Source organism: Mauremys mutica, chromosome 3 (genome assembly GCF_020497125.1).
Source record: "Mauremys mutica isolate MM-2020 ecotype Southern chromosome 3, ASM2049712v1, whole genome shotgun sequence".
Lineage (NCBI taxonomy): Eukaryota > Metazoa > Chordata > Testudines > Geoemydidae > Mauremys > Mauremys mutica.
In genome coordinates, this window is record NC_059074.1 from 152,292,315 (window position 1) to 152,308,564 (window position 16,250).

General features: G+C 43.0%; 1 protein-coding gene across 3 annotated transcripts in view; it reads right to left on the minus strand.

Moving 5' to 3' along the window:
- Window positions 1-16,250, minus strand: part of LRFN2 (leucine rich repeat and fibronectin type III domain containing 2) — a 301,315-nt gene that overhangs the window by 257,373 nt on the left and 27,692 nt on the right. For all 3 annotated transcript variants that reach the window (XM_045008636.1, XM_045008635.1, XM_045008637.1), the window contains one exon: window positions 10,510-10,611. The gene's annotated coding sequence lies outside the window, so the exon portion shown is untranslated. The remainder of the gene's footprint in view (window positions 1-10,509; window positions 10,612-16,250) is intronic.

Consider the following 16,250-nt stretch of genomic DNA (forward strand, 5'->3'; position numbering starts at 1 on the left):
GGGTAGGGCTCCCTACCCAAGTGGTGGAGTTGCTATGCATAGGGCAGTTGGGGCTGCACTAAGGTTTACTATGGGTAGGGCTCCCCACCTTCAGTTACCATTTCTATATTTAGGTCTCCCCTTCCCAAGATTGGGGTTCCAATGGTTAGGGTACTTGTTGCTAGGAGTATAGTTCCTATGGGTAGGACTTCCAAAACTAGGTTACCATTCCTATGTGTAGTGTTGTAAGCTTGGGTTTCCAATGGGTAGCGTTCTCCCGGTACGGTTAGTGTTCCTACAGGTAGGGCTCCTAGGCTACTGTTAGTATTCCTGTGGCTATGGTACTTGGATCGAGGGTGAGGGGTCCTATGGATGGGGCTCCCTGACCCAGCATTACAGTTTTCATTTGTCAGGTACTTGGAGGTAGGTTTAGGGTTCCTATTTGTAGGGTATCTGGAGGTATGGTTAGGGTTCCCATGGGTAAGGTACTTGGATCTTGGGGTAATGTTCTTTTGTGTAGGATATCTGGAGCTGGGTTAGGATTACTATGGGCTAGGCTTCCTAACCTAGTGTTAGTGCTTTTGTTGGTAGGGCACTGGGAGCTCTGGTTTGGGTTGCTATGGGGAAAGCTCACCGTGCTAGGGTTCCCAAGTGTAGGGCTCCCAGGACTGGCATTGAGGTTCCAAACGGTAGGGCTTCCTCTGCTTGGTTGGGGTTCCTAAGTGTTGGGCTCTCCAAGCTGGAGGTAGGTTTCTACAGGGTAGGCCTCCCAGGCTATGGGGTAGGGTTTCAAAGGGCTTTTGAGGATAGGTATAGGGTTTGGTCTGGTAGAGTTCATCTGGTAGAGTTTACATAGTGCAGATGTCCCCTAGCTAAGCACAGTCATTGGGCTCTCCCAGCTAACATTACAGGTTTAACATGTAGGGCTCCCTGGGTCAGGGTTAGGCTTACCAAGATTACAGTTCCCAGTGATCTGTACACTTTGTAACCCAACCATGGCCTAATTTTCCTTGGGCCAGTATCTTAATCCTCCTCTGGGGCTGGCTATTGGCCTCAGGCCTAAATCTAATTCTACTCCCCCTACCCTTTGTACTCATAACTCTGGTCCATTACCTGCATCTTTTGTAATCCTAAACCTAGTTGAGAGAACAGAACCCTCTGTATCCCTAACCATACACAGGGGAGTCCTACTGCCCTCTGAGTTAATGTCCCTGTGGTGAGGTTATCTTGTCCAGGGAGCCCTAAGCCTCACCGTACCTAGGAAGCCCTACTGGCCTCAGATCTGACTCCAGCCTGGGGAGCCACTCTCTTGGTAACCCTAACACCAACCTATTGAGACCTACAGCCCTAAGGCCTAAGCATAGCCCAGGCATCCTTTCCTTTGTAACCCTAAGCTTAGCCCAGGGTGCCCTACTGGAGTCAGGCCTAACACTGTTTGCGGGAACCCAGGGAGCAATCCTGTTCCAAGCACCAATTCAAGAGCAAGGAGAACTGCCCTCCTTGGAATAATATATTTTTTAAAAGTGTCAGACTTTCCTATGGGATGGAAATGTCATTTTCTGACCAACTTTACTCAGCACGTCCCTCTGAGTGCAACCGTTCAATCCCCCTTGTATTTGACTGGCATATTCTTAATGGCTACATGCATCACCAGCGTCTGTACAGTGCTGTGTAACATATGAGCCTTCAGTATCTGAGCTTCCTGTGAATGACATTCAAGAAATGGGAAGGACAGTTGGTAAAGGCACTAAAGAAAGAGCATGTGGAATGAGTACAGTCTGCCTCCCTCCCTTCAGCACACTGCTCACCTCCCTTGTGGTGCATTGAGGAACAGAAGATTACTCAGAAGGCTGGTAAATGACACTGAAAGATTCAGAATTTTCAGCTGGCGAGGCTTAATGCACAAATCATTAGGAGGCAGAAAAACATTTGTCTGTTTGTCCCTGCCCAGCATCCCCAATACATTAGTTTCACCCAACAACCCCCAGCATCAATAGCCCAAACCTATTGCACACACAGACAGCACTGGGAAAGAATACATTATGCACAGCTGACCCTACTCCTGGGTTTACTTCCTACCTCCATGCCTACTGTGCTTCTAGCTTTGGTGTAACCCAGTGTTCTGCATGTGTTACATGTCCCCCTCTAGTGCCTGATCCACAGCGGTTTGAGTACATGACTGCTTCTAGCTAGATAACTTGGGTCCTTTTGTTCAAGTTATGCTTTTAATGCTGAAGATCCTGGGTTCAAAACCCAGTGTTGGCTTAGCAGGGTTAGACTCATAGGGCTAGATTCTCAAGAGGCCATAATATGGGCACAAATGGCCAGTAGAGAATTCCTCCTATCAGAGGGGAACTCACTGCTTGCAGAACTGCGCAGCCAAGATGCACCATCACCACCCTACTCCCAGTGTAGGGAGTACAATTGGGGCTGGCTCCAGGGGTTTTGCCGCCCAAGCAGCCAAAAAAAAAAAAAAAAGCCGCGATCGCGATCTGCGGCAATTCTGTGAGAGGTCCTTCGCTCCGAGCGGGAGTGAGGGACCCTCCGCCGAATTGCCGCCGAATACCTGAAAGTGCTGCCTGCTCCGGAGTTGCCACCCCAAGCACCTGCTTGATAAGCTAGTGCCTGGAGCTGGCCCTGCTGGAGGCCAGTAAGAGGGTAAGAAGAAGGTCTGACAGAGCAGAGCTCTGCTACCCTAATCACCTGCTGATATAAGGCCCACTAAATCTCTTCTAAATTGCGCCACTTGCATAGAGCAGCCCAGCAGCTTCAACAAGTATAGCCAGATCTGGGCCAGTGCAGGCTCCCTAATAATCTCCAGTCTCTTGCACTGAGCAGCACTGTACTGCAGGAAAGTCAGGAAGATAAACGTCTACTAAAGAGGGGATGCACAACACACACAAGGTTACATTAAGAACAGGAAATAGAAGCTCTGCCTCGGTTCTCCCCTCCCCCATCCAGAGGGATACGGTAAGCAATATAAAATCTACAAGTGGCAAAGAGGCCAATGGCATCACAGCAAAAGAGTAGACAGCCACAACAGATGTTGAGAGAGCACATTTCACCCTAAGCAACCATAGGAGGCTTTACAAAGAAAGTGCATACAGCAGCAGTGAAATGCAGCCAGCTCTGGGATGAGTGAAGAACAACCAACCAGTCCACAGCACACTGAAAAAGAGTGAGGATTGGGAAGGCTGGATTTTTGGACAAAGATGCCAGGGTAAAACACCTGCTTTTATACCTAGTGTCACAGAACTTAAGTGTCTACAAAGAATGGTGAAGAGTTCCGTTTCTCAGGTCAGAACTGAATGACCCCATCCACAATCAACTGAACATCACTCAGAGCATCTACCTCTAGAAGCACACTAAAATATTCTGAAGGCAGAGGCCGTAGCAGTAGCAACTGGAAATCTTGACCCCTTGCCATGTGACAACAATTGTGGTGGATTCTCCATCACTGTCCACTTTTAAATCAAGACCGGATGTTATTCTAAAAGAAATGCTCTAGTTCCAATAGGAATTAATTTGGAAGAGTCCTAGCAGCCATGTTCTGCAGGAGGTCAGAGTAGATGACCACAGTGGTGCCTTCTGGCTTTATAAATGTAATCTATGACCCAGCCACATGACCAGGGCAAGGAAATAAACATCAGATTGGCCCCAGCATTCCTGGAGGCACCACATTCCTGCGTAGTGCTAGTTGAGAATTTTCATTCAAAATGCCTTTTAGAGAAAGTGGCCTTTCAAAAAAAAATAAAAATTCAAATTTTCCAACAAAGGAAATAAAACCTTTTGATTGTTCAGTTATTCTTCTCTCCCCCACCCCCACCGAACCTCCTCCTCTTTTTCTCCCCCACCCCCCTTCAGTGGCAATGTGTAGCAAAGGGAAAAGGATGGGAAACCAAAAACTGAACTCCCCAAATGCTTGGTTTTCATTTTTCATAAATACATTTTTTTAAAACATCAGGAAATTCTTAATAAAGGCAGGAATTTCTGGACTTTGGGGGGGGGGGAAGGGATGTGAAATATAGCATTTACTACCAGTTCTACTCTTATTACAGGGGTGGCACTAGATGTAGAAAAAAAAAGCTTGACTTGTCTAGCTGCACTGAAGGGAGAGAGCAAGAGAAAAGTAAAAATCTAAGGTGTGAGAGAGGAAGGCATGCCCCATCCCCCTCTCTGTTATGCTTTCCACATACCGAGAGCAAAACATGTTCTTTCATTTCAATGACTTACTGTAGAATGAGGAAAACAAAAGCATAAGGCCTCAAGGAAAGCGAGCAGAGCCTTTGTTCCTTTCCGTAAAATCTTCCATCTTGAATTCCCTCCCACCACTTTCTGCTAGCAAACTTACATTTCGGGGTGTGCTACGCAGAACCACCATACACTCAAGTGTTTGAATTTACACTAGGAAGATGAAGAGATAAGTAGACCACACCAGAATTTCACCCTGCATCTTCTAGGACATCTAAGGACTTTTCTTCATGGGGACGCTCAGAAAAGCGAAGACAAATCAACTAAGTGTATGAAATCACTGTGCACAAGTTAAAATGTGTTAAACCTCCATGTGGTGTTTTCACTCAGGAGCAAAGTGGCCCCAGTTTGCTGTAACTTAATCCTAAATTGCCTTAAATTTCTTGAGTGTTCCCACGTGTAGGCGTGCCCTAAGTGTTTCGAGCTTGATTTTTTTCTCACTAAGCCAACCCCTTGCTTGATTTTCAAGGAAGTATCGGTGTGGAATTGTTTAGCCCACTGAGACATCCGCTCCTCCTCCCTCCCTTGTGTGGAAAGATCACTGTCATGTGGGATTTTTTCCATTTCCTTTTATAAGTCTGCTTATTCAGAGTTTGAGAGGAGAAAATGAAACCAAGTCTTCCAACCTCTTCCACTTTGCAAAGTCTCCTTCTTTTTGTCCAGCTGCAAAGTAGCAGCAAAGAGCTTCTACTTTCCCAGTGATGGATTTTGTTTTCTAATCATGCTTTTCATGTTTAAAATTAGGAAACAAAATATTTTATACGCTGGGAATTAAAGAACACAGGATGGCTGGGATTTATAGGCCAGTTTTTGTACTCCTGTAGCTCAGCAGTAATTGTAGAGAATTCTCATATACTGTGACAAACTGAAATACCTCTAGGGGGTTCATCTGTCAAGAAAGTTCATCCACATCGCATCTGCTTTCTGAATGAGATATGAAAATGAGTCTGCTACATTACTTCTGCTGTCAAAGGAAGGGATAGCTTCCATTCCCTTTAAGTTGCAGTGAAAATTTTGCTTTCTGTCTGTGAAGAAAGAGTACACAGGGTCTGCCTGTATCCACACGGGATTCACTCTGTCCCATATGCAGAGAACAGGGAGATATGTTAAAAGACTGGGGGAAAACTTTTAAGTACATTGGACCTGAAGGAATAACCCATTTAACTTTTACTTGGTGTTTTCCCTTTTGAAGTGCTGTGAGTTAGTTTAGTGCTTATGAAAGGTGCCTGACAGCTTGGGAAGCCACAGTTCTCTCTAACCACAGAACAGCAGCAGTGCAGGCTAGGCAGTTCCCACCACCATACCATATAGTGTGATCTCTAATTGGGGGAGGAGAGTTCAGTCTTTGCTGGGGGGCCAGTTGGAGCAGTGGTTTTAGGAAGGATGAAAAAGATTTCATTAAAAACTAAACCAAGAGAAACATCAGCTCAAACTAACCAAGAGAAACATCAGCTCGTTTCACAGACAGCATTGACCAGCCATCAGTGTGGGCTTGTGGCCATTGAGCTGGAGAGCAGTTCAACTGGTGGCCTACAGATGGAAAAGACTTCATACTCCATTTCCTAGTCCTCCGTGTTGCTTTCACTAGGTTTTCATGTTTTATCTTGCCAGGTTTGTTAACTATTGAAGCTCCTTCCCAGCCTATCGTCTCCCTCTCTCACAACTATTATCACCCCAAATTTTACACCACCAATCAGCAATAAGGAACAAGCAGGTACATAACATATCTACCATGGCAATGCCAGGGAAGGCTATCACCCCAACATTGTCCTCACCTAACCCTTAGTTCTTTGCATCTCTTGCAAGTTCTAGCTGATTTAGGGTTTGATCCTGCAAGATACTGAGCATCCTCATGCTTTGAGCTGTGAGCTCCTCAGAGCAGGGATCCGTCATTCTTATTGCCCCTAAGATGTCACGCTTATCCATTGTGCTGAATAGATACTACATAAAAACGATCCCCCTAGCTGTACGATCACAATGGTGACTTTGACAACAACATGAGATTATTCTGTCGGTAGCTCCCCCTCTTTCATACCCTTGTCTGATCACAGCAGTGGCAGTATCCCATGGGGAGAGAGGTGGGTCTTGCAGATAACTACAGACTCCAATGGGAACACAGTTAGGTCAGTGCTGAGCACTTCTGAAAATCCTGTCCACTATTATTCTCAAACTTGAATTTATCCAAGTCATCAGGGTTAACATTTGTCCATATACAAAAAGTTCCATAGGATCTTCTGTTTTCACAAATGGTCAGGACCTGGGTTTTTATCTCTCTTTGGAAAGAAGGTGTTTCCAGCAACACAGTGCCACTTATCACGATGTTGAGCACTGGTTCAGAATGGACAGGAAAGGGCTGGTTGGAAGGGACTTGCTTATCAATGACCTCACACCCCCAGAATCTCACACACACACACTTATCAGTAATGCAGTGTTATTGTAACATTTTATTATTACAGTACCATGTGCACGGTATTTTAGGGACCAAATGACAAGGCCTTGCCCAGAGGCGCTTACCCCCTAAAAAAACTCAAACACTAAATCTTAGTTAAAGCTGAACTGGACCATTGCATATTTAAGCCTGGTACCCAGCATCAAATTCCCTTGCTGTAGTGGTTTCACTTTGCACATGCTCAGCAAATATGCCTGTACAACATAAACAGACACGCCCACATTTTAAAAAGTGCTCATCAGTTACAAACAAAAATTAAAATGGCAATATCATTACAGGAAATGAAAGCACCAGAGACACATTTAGACCCTTGGGCACTGAAATGTTTAATTTAAAAAACTAAGCGGATTCTCTCTGCAATAATGTTATATTATTATGTTTATTACTCTCTTGCTCCTGTAGCAACTTTTTTCCTATAACCATAGATCTCAAACTACTCACATTACCATGATGATATAATTTGTAATGCTTAGCCATCGGGTAAGCATAATTTCCTTTACAAATTGCATACTTATGCTCATATGGTATATTCTCTCTCTGAAAGACTTTTTGGTTTTATCTACATACCTGCAGTTCACATGGACTTTTTGAAATGATAAGCCACATTGTGTGTACTTCAGTTATTTAAGCCTTTTCTTTAAAAAAAAAAGTCTCTGTACATGGAAATTATGCCACTCAATTGCTAAGCAGTAACGGTTATTTTACTTTAAATATAGAGAAGGAGAACACTGAGAACTATGGCCCTCTGTTGTGCAATCCTGCAGCCCTAGGATTTAAGGAACTATCCATCCCTTGCCTAGAAAAATGTGCTGAAAAAAAAATCTAACTTTTCATTCAAAAACACATTTATTATTCTGTTAATTTCACAGCTGTGAAGAAAACCTTGACAGCATGAACTGAGTGTAACCAAATACAGTACCATCCACATGTTTCATGCCATCCTCACACTCAATAATGCTTAGGAAGCATGAACTACCTGATTCAATTCAATGGGTGTTAACCCTGAAACATTGTGATGCTGAATTTAAATATCACTATTATTAATTCTCTCTTTTTTAGCGGAATCATCAGCAAATGCCATTATCTAGCATACCCAAACTGCCTTCCCAGATGCCAGAAGTTCTCCCAGGTAGATGCCCAAAACTCCAGCTTCTCTCCTGACAACACACAAGCGCATCGTAGAAGTTCTCAGTATAAAAATCAGTTGAATAACAGAAAACATGGACACACCCCTGAAAAATTGAAGTCAATATGAACAAAGCTCTGGCTACTTTCCTGAATGTATTGTTCATTTTTATAACTATTAATTCCCGTTTATAACCACCATTTAAAAAAAATACAAATTCTGTGGCTGCTTCATTTAAATTATCTGCCACAGCAGAATTCCAAAATATCCACATACCTTGCACAGAATTAAAGGTCATCTCACACTAGAGAACAGGGCCCTGGATTATTGCAAAGGAGCCTGACTATGGTGTGCTCGCCAACACATATGCGAACATATGGACTTGTGCGCACTTTGGACAGAGTGCCCAGTGGTGGCTTAATGCACAGGCCCACAGGCCCCATGCCCAGGGACCCCAGGCAATTTGAGTGTCTCTGCGGAAGTGCCCCCATCAGCACTGGAACTGTGGCCCTGCACCCTGCTCCTCCACTTCCCCCAGAGCCCCGCCCCCTGGCCAGGCCAGAAGCTGGACTTGAGCCATGGTAAGAGCCACCCAGGGAGCCCGGGCTGCTGTGGGAAGCCCCAGATCCTCCACCTGCCCTGAGCAGCAGGCTGGAATGCCCAAGAGCAGCCCATGTCTCTGCTCCCCAGGGCAGGCAGAGGGTCCAGGGCTTCTCACAGTGGCCCAGACTCTGTGGGTAGCTCTTACTACTGCCTGGCTCTGGCTTCTGGCCTGGCCAGGGCCTTCGGGGTGAGGGTAGGAAGTAGAGAAGAAGCAGGGGGTGAGACCCGTTATCAGTTTCCCCACCATGAAGCACAGCCCCTACACCACTCTGCACCTGCCTGAGGCTACTACATTCATGTCAAAAAGTGGGCAGGCCATGGTCCCCCTGCTCCTTCTGGTTCCAGTGCCCCTGGGGTATGGGGGGCCCAAATGTTCTTTGTGCCCAGGGCCCCAATAAATCTTAATCTACTTCTGAGAGTGCCACAGGTGACTATAATAAGAAAAGCAGAGAATTGGTAGGGCTTTGTATTGTCTTCAAAAGGAAGGAAGAGTACCATCTATCAAGCCTACTTTGTGTAGAACCTGGACTCTGCTTGGCTGTCTCCCATCCAAGTATAGCTTGTAAAATCATACACAGTCATCATAACCTATGGTGCAATGGCTGCAGGATGGAGTTCTTAATGCGTAAAGTGCTGCTCTAGCGCCTGGCCATAAGTTGACAAACATTACTCTGTGCAAACACAGCAGATACTTTTCTAAGGTCACGATTTGTCACAGCAGACAACTCTAACTTATATGGAACTAATGAACTGCAAAGTTTCCCTATTAAATATAAAACCAAAGCTGTTTGTTGATTGTTATCATTTAAAAAGCATGCAGAATGAGCCAATAAACTATTTTTCTGGCCTTTCTCTAATTTAAAACTAAACCAGCATAAATGTTTTGAAGTTCTACCAAAAATATGTATCCATATAGGCATGGTATGTCAGATGACTTCAAGCTATAGCAAATGTTATTATCTAAGGACTATAACCTGCTTCTCTCTTGTACCTAAAATTCATAAGGAACAAAGGCTCAGATTTTAAAAACATTAGAACTATACAGGTTTTTTTTATTTCTAACTAAGAATAGACAGGCTAAAGTTTTCAGACCTTTCAATGAGATTTGGGTAATCGATTTTATGATTGGAGATCAAAATCATCTACCCTTTGGATGGTGTTGCATGGTTTCTGAATGCACAAAAATGTATTTCTTTTCCAATTATTAGTAGTATCCCATGGACACCTAAAGACCCCAACCAACATCAGGGTTCCATTGTTCTAGGCACTGTACAAACATATAGTAAGAATCAGTCCCTACCCAGAGACGCTTGAAATCTAAATAGACAAGACAGAACAATAGAGGGGAAAAGAATACACAAGCAGAAGAATGAGAATCCAGGCCAAAGATAAAGAGATTTGCCCAAAGTCACAAAGGAAGCCTATGACAAAGTCAAGAAATAAACTCCAATCTCTTGAATCCCAGTCCAGTGTTTTAAACTACAAGTCCAACAAAGACTATAATTTGTCAGGCAACACAAACACAGAAGTCGGGGGATGATATAACCTGTAGTCTGTGATGCTGGTAGACAAGGTTCCAGCTCTTGCTAAGACTATAGGTAGGGTGACCAGATAGCTAGTGTAAAAAATCGGGACACTTTTTTCCCCAGGGTGAGGTGGGGAATGTGGCTGTGTATATATGACAAAGCCCCTAATATCAGACTGTCCCAATAAAATCGGAATGTCTGGTCACCCTAGCTGTAGGTGTCGGCTGAGTAATGACAAATTCATAGCTGGAAACCAGATGAGCTCACTTGTATGTTAATATTGTTCAAGATAGGTGCTAGACTTGTAACAATGCATTTAGTGTTTAGACTCTATAAAATGCTTGCAAGTTGCTGCATTTATTAATCTTACTTGCAATGTCTGTATCCCATGCTATAAAGTAACATGTACGTTTTTCTTTATAACTGTAAAAATGCCTGCTCTGAATTTGTGAACCCAGGCAGGAGGCGGGCTCCCCTGCCCATCAAGAAACACTATCAAAACTCAATGGGCCATATTGAAGCATTGTGATACAAAGACTGGGTTAACAGCCCTCTCAAAGCCATGAAGATACTACCTGCATGGAAGTTCAACCCATCAGCTTGAATTCTGGAAGAAGGAAATAAAGATAGCCGACATGAACATTCTTCATCTCCTTGCTGTTCGGACTCTCACAGAGCTAGAGGTAGGAAACAGAAAGAGAGATCCCAGAGTCAGTCTGGGTTAGCTCTAAAAGACATCCAGTGCTGGCACATTACTATATCTGTCACCTTTTAGTACCAAACACTAACTCATTTGTGACTATATGTTGCCTGTTTTAACCTGTAAACTACTCATTTCTTTTTCCTAGTTAATAAATCCTTAGTTAGTTTACTATAGGATTGGCTACAAGCATTGTCTTTGGTGTGAGATCTCAAGTACAAATTGATCTGAGGTAAGTGACTGGTCCTTTGGGACGGGGAGCAACCTGAAGCTTTTGTGATCTTTAGTGTGACTCTTTATCACTAAGTTCTGCTTACCTGGGTGGAAAGACTGAAATGCCCAAGGAGACAGTCTGTGACTCCATGGAGAGACTTGTATAGTACTTCAGGAGTTCACATTTGTTACTGGCTTGGTGAAATCTAACGATAGAACCTACCACCCAGTTTGTGGTGTCTGCCCTTATTTTTGACAATCTGCCCTGAGGTTGGCACCCCTGGTTGTGAACCACTCTAGACAGGATAACCACTCATCTCCTGAGTTCCAGTCCAGGGGCAAAGTATCACTGATTATAAATTGTTATCCAATATATAAACATACAAGTCAAGGGAAAACTGATATAATATGTAGACCATTTACAAATCAAAGGAAATGAAGATAACTATGACGTAATGGTGACAAACCAGCCAGGTGCAAATCCATAAAATAAAGTTTATGTCTTATCAGAACAGATCCAGTGTCAGATCCTTTACTTTGATCTTGTCATGTCTGGGAGTTATTTCATACTAATAAGTCCAATTCAGGCTCCTTCAAATTTTTGTTCCCCTCTCCCTTCTTCTAAAAACTTCTATATGCACCAATACCACACTCTAGACAACTACTGTCTAAGAAGAAATACACAGATAACAATATGATACAAAGGTCTGCTCATGAACACCACCTCTAGTAAACATGATGATAAAATAAACCCAAACTCCTTCAGCCTTCAGCCCATCCCTGTTAAGAGCTCTGTAATCCAGAAATCATTTGCAGAGTACAAAAGCAACTTTTTGGCTCTACAAAGTTAAATAATCTTGCATATGAGTGGATGGCACTATTTATATTAGCTACATATAGTCACATATATACAGTTATATCTCTTCTATAAAAAATAAGATCTGTGACAATCCTCTTCCCAAAAGACTGGGGGTGCTTTTCAGCATGCCTAGGAGGTTAACAAAACTGGGCTCTGGCAGACCAAGATGGGGAGAAAATTTCAAATTCTAGGACCTCTCAGAGAATGCTGTGGGAGCAGTATCCTTCCATGTATATTGAGGGACCCCCACCGCAAGTGCCTCTGCTGATTTTAACTGACCAGTGCTTCAATCAAACCTTGGAGGACATATCTGAGTTTTTGGGAACCAAGAATTTTGGTTACCCAGGGCTTGGATACGAGAGGTGTAACTGTGACAAAGTTAGTCAAATCCACAGTGGTAGGGCAAATCTCAACTCCGTTAAGATAGTTTTTTGAATACTTGTAATAAGGTTGGTCCAGAATCTATATACATTTTAGGATAACGAGCCAAATTCTGCCTTCGCTTCAGATTTAGCTCAACATAACAGAAGTGTTTAGACCTATATATTTTGTCCCATATGACCAATATTAGTTAGAGGCAAGGATGCATAACTTGTGTAATTTTATGTATATTACGCAAGCTCCTATGTAAGAGGAAAAGTGAGGTTTGGATAGACATGCTGGACCAAAAAAAAAAAAATCACTGCTACATTGCTCTCTCTGAGGCACATCAAGGTGTTTTGTACATTGCAGAACCCACTAAGCAGATGAAATGGATCAGTAATTTACGCAAAAGAAGGGATCGCAATCAGGTTTTGGAGTCAGGAGAACTGTAACAGACTGCCATCTTGTAGACCCTGCTCCTGTTTAACAGGAAGTAGGCTAGAGAGAGAGAAACATGGAGACAGAGTTTAGGGATTTTCCCGGGTAAGACACTGAATTTGGTTTCATTCATTGATGCAATTGTTAAATAAAAGCATTTTGCTGCAACCTGAGATTCCCTACTTCCTCATAAATGCTACAAAAATGTCCCTGGAGATGAGATTTTGTACAACAGTTTAAATTTAGGTGCTAAAATCTCTTGGATATGTTTATGTTACAGGACTGTGAAGACATCAGACCCAGAGGTCATTCTTCATTTTAAGAGTTGAATCATTTCTTTTAAATTTTCCTATTGAAAGTGGGATAGTGACAATGGCCATAGGGAATGATCAGCTTCACATTTAATTACTCAATGGGTATGTCTACACTGTAATTAAAAAGCCATGGGCTGGCCCATGCCAGCTGACTGGGGCTCAGGCTAAGGGACTATTCAATTGTGGGGTCGACACTCAGGCCTGGAGCCTGATCTCTAGGATCCTGCAAGGTGAGAGGGTCCCAGAGCTCAGGCTGAGCCCTAATGTCTACACCACAATTAAACAGCCCCTTAGCCTGAGCCTGAGAGAGCTAGTCTCTAACTGCAGTGTAGACATATCCTAAGGGGTCTGTAAAAATGGTCTCTTTGACTCCAGTTTTCAACAGCTGTGACTAGCATTTTGAAATGACTACTAGGATTTTTTTGGTTTCAACCCAAAAGCACAAACCTTGGTGATGGCTGCTAAATTTCATTTTGACTTTTACAGAGTATAGTCAGAAACTAAACTCATGGGGTTCTACTTACCTAGAACGCTTGTTACAAGGAGCCCCTGGAAGAAATAGTGCCTACTCAGTTAGAAAAGCAGCTAGAGTGTTGCTAGAATATATGTTTCAGCCTAAAAAAAGCACAACAAGGTGAAACAGTTTATTAGCGTTACGCCCAGCTCCACAGGGCAATAGTTGAGTTGAATCATCTTTTGACCTGTGATATTCTACTAATGCTTTATGACCTGAAAGTTATTTCTCTCTATACAAGTTTATATTGTGGCCATACAGTGTATTTTATGCCAAACTGGCTAGGGTGTTATACTGTGGACCTTATGTGCACCTGCACAAAAGTGGAGAAAAATAGGACAGGGAACAAAGAAAGAATTTTAAAAATCCACAGATCCTCATAGTTACAGCATCTATAAATGTGTTTATGATAGAGGTGTGAAAAAACAGGTTTTTTCAGACTTACCCCACATTCACCTGTTTTGTTCTTAGTTGCTGGTTCTTTCTTTCAGTGAATTTAGTGTTGGTGAAAAGTGCCACATTAACCGGGCAAGGAAGCGAAGACTTATGTTTAGCCACAGGAGTGATAAATGTAGTATGGAGAGCTGCAATGCAAGCTTCCCCATGCTGCTCCGTCCTACCTTTCAGTGTTTAAAATCCACACACGGTGAGTGCTTGGGGAGAGAAAGACACCCACAGGACGAGAACCTCAGCTGATGAGAGTTGCTACAGAAGTGTAGGATTGCCGTGTTAAACTCTTCAGGGTTTGGGATGTGCTTTTTAAGCACACGCAACTCAAACGTAGATAATTCTCCTTAACTTGTTCCTCTGGCCTCTGCTATTGGGGCAATTCAAGCGAGAAAGCAAGCTGACCCTCTGAATGCCTCCGCTTATCACAGTCCAGCTCCCCTGTGACAGCACCTAATGAGGTGCCTTTGAAATGGGTAAATGCACACCTATGGGAATTATTTACACCTTCTCTTCTACTGACGTGGATACAAGATTAGGGTTCATTAGACACAACGCTGAATATAAAACTATTGCACCACAGATAACAAGTCTTGTACTGGGACTTTAATCCTAGGAATTAGAGATTTAAAAGGCCTAATAGGGGGTCAGTTCCATTTCCCTGCCAAAGCAGGAGTTGAAAAGAGGAAAGAGGAACAATAGAAAAAAACAACAGCCTTACTACCTTCACCCCTCCAGAAGGTGCGGTGCAGGAGGCACAGGCAATAAATAAATGCCAAGAGCTTGGATGTGTTGGGTTTGCCTATGTATTACTTCCAGATGTCAATCACAGTCAAGAAAATACCCTTAATATTTGTACTGCAGGAGCACCTGGATGCCTCAGAACAAGATCCACTATGCTAAGCACTGTGCAAACACAAAAGGAAGAGACTGTGTTTGCCTGAATTAGTTTACAATAACCTTATAAAAATATATCCAGAACACTCCTGCAACATGCACACACACAAAAAGACGACTATTGCACTGAGGCAAGTGTGGTCTCCATTCAGAACTACTCTAGCTATATGCCACCAGAGGATTCCTCAACACTGGTGTGACCTCATTGCTGTTATGCCAGATTTAGGGGCAGTTGGCACTGGGAATGCAGCATAAAGAAAACAGCACAAAAGAGAATCTGGGACATAAATACTTATGACTCAGATTGTAATAGCTTTGCATTATATAGTACCTTATACCATCCTAGTCCTACTGAAGTCAGTGGGATAACTTGCAGAATAAGGGATTCTCCACCATGAGTAAAGGAATTACAATCTGGCCCCGAATGTGATGTATGTCTATGTCATATGTAATAGTGATGATGAAATGCTAAGGGAAATTAGAGAGGCTATCAAAATTAAGAACCCAATAATAGTGGGGGATTTCAATTATTCCCATATTGACTGGGAACATTTCACTTCAGGACGAAATGCAGAGATAAAATTTCTCGATGCTTTAAATGACTGCTTCATGGAGCAGCTGGTATGGGAACCCACAAGGGGAGAGGCAACTCTAGATTTAATCCTTAGTGGAGCGCAGGAGCTGGTCCAAGAGGTAACTATAGCAGGACCGCTTGGAAATAGTGACCATAATGCAATAGCATTCAACATCCCTGTGGTGGGAAGAACACCTCAACTGCCCAACACTGTGGCATTTTATTTCAAAAGGGGGAACTATACAAAAATGAGGGGGTTAGTTAGACAAAAGTTAAAAGGTACAGTGACTAAAGTGAAATCCCTGCAAGTTGCATGGGCCCTTTTTAAAAACACCATAATAGAGGCCCAACTTCAATGTATACCCCAAATTAAGAAAAACAGTAAAAGAACTAAAAAAGAGCCACCGTGGCTTAACAACCATGTAAAAGAAGCAGTGAGAGATAAAAAGACTTCCTTTAAAAGATGGAAGTCAAATCCTAGTGAGGCAAATAGAAAGGAGCACAAACACTGCCAACTTAAGTGCAAGAGTGTAATAAGAAAAGCCAAAGAGAAGTTTGAAGAACGACTAGCCAAAAACTCTAAAGGTAATAACAAAATGTTTTTTAAGTACATCAGAAGCAGGAAGCCTGCTAAACAACCAGTGGGGCCCCTTGACGATCAAAATACAAAGGGAGCGCTTAAAGACGATAAAGTCATTGCGGAGAAACTAAATGGATTCTTTGCTTCAGTCTTCACAGCTGAGGATGTTAGGGAGATTCCCAAACCTGAGCTGGCTTTTGTAGGTGACAAATCTGAGGAACTGTCACAGATTGAAGTGTCACTAGAGGAGGTTTTGGAATTAATTGATAAACTCAACATTAACAAGTCACCGGGACCAGATGGCATTCACCCAAGAGTTCTGAAAGAACTCAAATGTGAAGTTGCGGAACTATTAACTAAGGTTTGTAACCTGTCCTTTAAAATCGGCTTCGGTACCCAATGACTGGAAGTTAGCTA